Source organism: Diceros bicornis, chromosome 30, assembly GCF_020826845.1.
Source record: "Diceros bicornis minor isolate mBicDic1 chromosome 30, mDicBic1.mat.cur, whole genome shotgun sequence".
Taxonomy (NCBI): Eukaryota; Metazoa; Chordata; class Mammalia; order Perissodactyla; family Rhinocerotidae; genus Diceros; species Diceros bicornis.
This window is the reverse complement of record NC_080769.1, coordinates 11,139,880-11,143,465: the sequence shown is the minus strand read 5'-3', so window position 1 is coordinate 11,143,465 and position 3,586 is coordinate 11,139,880.

Below are 3,586 nucleotides of genomic sequence, written 5' to 3'. Positions count from 1 at the left end.
TGACATTGACCCTTGGTCACTGACACCCAGTGATTCTTGACAGACAACTGAGATCCTCCTCAAGATTGTTAGTGGATACCTAGTTACAGCAAAATAACTGGATCTTAGGTTTCTTGTTGTAATACACAATCCTCCAGGGGATAAATTAAATATCCATCTAGAAGCAAAAGAAAACAGAAAACATAAAGTGCTCTGGTGCTATAGTTGCTACTGCTACATCTCGATACCCAAACTACGGACTTTCAATGTATCAAAATCTCCCCATTTTGTGCATCTTCTCAAAATCTCTATAAATAACTCACCTGCCCAGATATAGTAAAATTTGAAAGTGAATGGATAAACATAGAATTACCATAATACTCAGCAATTTCTCCTGTGCGTTTCACTCAAAAGAATAAAATGCAGGAACTTCTAAAAGATATATGCACACCCATATTCACAAGCAGCTTTATTCACAGTAGCTAACAGATGGAAGCCACTCAAGTGTCCATCGATGGACAAATCGATACACAAAATGGGTATACATACAATGGAATATTATTCAGCCTTAAAAAGAATAAAAATCCATGCTAAAACATGGATGAACCTTGAAGGCATTCTGCCATGTGAAATCAGCCAGATATAAAAGCCAAATAGTGTGTGATTCCACTTATACAGGGTAACTAGAGGAGTCTACTTCACAGATACAGGGACAGAAAGTAGAATAGGGGTTGCTAGGGACTGGAGGAAGCGGTTATGGTGACTTAGTGTTTAATAAGTACTACCAATTTGGGATGATGAAAAAGTTCTGGAGATGAATGATGGTGTTGGTTAAATGTGAGTGTATTTAATGCCACTGAACTGCACATTTAATAGATTAAATGAATAAATTTTATGTGATATATACTTTATCACAATAAAAATTTCTGAAAGGATTGTTATTAGTATAATTTAGTGGAGCCTACCAAAATCACAGATCTGAGGGAAAAGAAATTCAAAACCAGCTTGGCTGCAAGTGCCTCTCACAGAGACTCAGTTCAATGAAATACCCACCCATAAAGAGAAGGATGTTAAAGTGTTTGAGATTTAATTAGTAATATTAAACTTATACATCTGAGTCATGTATTCAAAACACATTATAACTCAACTTGCAAATAAAAAGTCAGATTTTAAACAGTAATTTTAAAAATCACTACTAAACTCAGATCCTGAATTGAGGAATGTAATGTGTTAAAAAATGAGAGGTAAAAACTGCACCGCGCTGCCAGCCTTTTACAGAATAATACACCTAACACAAAACAGTACTTTCAAATGTCCACATATTGCACCACTCCTGTAGGTTCCTGGCACATAGGGAGGTTAATAGCGTGATGAGTACAGCTGCAACAGCCACTCAAAGGCAGGAATGTCCTGTTATTTATCAGGCAGGCTCTGGCAGGTGGCTCATACAGGGAGAGCTGCAGACATCACCTAAGGCCAATGGTTGTCAAGGAAAGGTGGGCTTTGATACAAATCAGCCAGTGAGAGTGCTTCAAGGAAGAAACCCACACAATATAGTGTTCTATCTACCCAGCTGAGGGTAGCCCAGTACTTCTGGGAGCCACCACTGGAGACATTTCACCTTCAATTTGCATGGTCTAGGGAGGGGTCAAATGGCTCCTCAGAGTAGTCCAGGAATCCGATGCCCCAAGACACACCATGGGATGAAACCAGCCCCAAACTGGTCAAAGGAATGGGTGTCTAAACATGTTTATAGACCAAGTACTCTGGGCTTTGCTCTAGAGGCAAGACACTCTATCGATGCAGAAGTAAAGCCCCACCCTATCCCCTTACCTTTTCCATTACCTCGAGGAAAGAATGATGAAATTGATTCCAATGATGAAAGCAGTTCCATTTTCCCTTAAGGGGTAATGGTGAAAGGTGGTATGTTCCAATGGGTCAGAAGTTAACTGGTTCAGAAGCTCAGAAGAGTGAAATGAAAGATCTCCTTTCCTTCTCTAATTCAACACAAATGCAAGCTGACCATGCTCTACTCCTCACTTCCAAGGAATAACAGTCAGCCTCATCTCGAGGCTCTTGTACTAAAAAGATGCCTTTCTGCTGTTACATCCCATGGAAAGACACACTGCTCTGTGGCAATAATTCCTTTTGTAATGTCCCTCTCCCTACAGACCCACAGGACACGCTTTATGTGACAAGTGACAGAGGAGTCAAGGAGAAAGAAAAGTTGGAAGGCAAGCCTGGGCTATGAGTGAAGAAAAGGCCAGACCTGCAGTCACTGCAGTGGTCCCCAAAAGACCAGTGAGAAATGCCAATGGGAAACCCAATGGAAGGCACAACTGGGGGCTGAGGGAGACCATCAGGACCAAAGTCTTCTGGGATAGAAAAGGCTAACGTGAAGCTTGCATGATCCAGGCAAAGCTGGAGAACAATCACACCTGTCTCCATCATCATTACTGAGTTTTGTCCACAGCAAGGCAATCATGCAATCTCCACTGGTGTGTCCCCTTAAAGAGGTGACCAACTTTTATCCTAAGATGGTGCTTTCAGTTCAGGGTTTGATGATATCAAGCACTCCTCCATAAGGGTATCAACATCCCTGTCACACATACCCTCTCCCAAGAAGCGAAGGCTGTCCCACTTCTCAGGGGACCTGTTCATCTTGCCACCTGGATCAGTTTAGCGGCTCCTCTGACTATGGACTTATTTCTAGGTCTCTCTGTCAGTGTGCTGCTCAGAAGCTGAATAATGGGCATTACTGTATTCTTAAGTCCCAGTACACTTTGTAGGAGAGAAACAGTCTTAAGAGTCAAATAAAATATGTTAAAGAATTTTAGGGCAGCAACTAATATAAAATTAGTGGATTATATAAATTACAATCATCAACAGTGAAATCATTTACCTGAAAAAAAAAAAATAAGAGCAGAGAGAAAAGCAAAATGAGTTATATACTAAAAAAAATGAGATGCTTTACACATGAATCAAAATTTATTAGTTATTACATTATGGATTAAAAGTTCCAAGTTAAAGAAAAAAGATTTTAAAAGACTGTATTTCAAATACTTAGATATTTTAAAACTCCACATTAAGTATGTACAAAAGGAGACACTTAAAAATTAAGGGTCCAGTAAGATTAACAAATTAAGGAAAACCACGCCACCCTAACTATTGATGTACTTACTCATGAACTTCATTAATAAGTGGGAAAGCAGGGATCCTTATTGCCCACTCTCACTCATATCATGAGGAAACCTGAGGGGGAAGACATTTCATGTCTGGGTTGCAGATGCATGTATGTCTTCACACCCAGCCTGGTCACCATTGTTCCTCCTCTTCCAGAAAGCCATATCTCTATCAACATGCCATTCTCATCAACAAAACTGTTGGACCTGTAGTTTGATTATCCCCTTCTTCCAATGTATTATCTTGTCACTATTTCATGAATGCTGGCTGACACACTGAAGCCAGAGACAAACTATTTAATTAACTCATGGTATAGCCAGCAGCATGAGCATCACCAAGTTTATACTGGTTACCTTTGTCCCCCAGTCTCTCAGAGGTGACACAAAGGGCTCATGTGGATGTCTGCACACTGGGTTGTGTTACA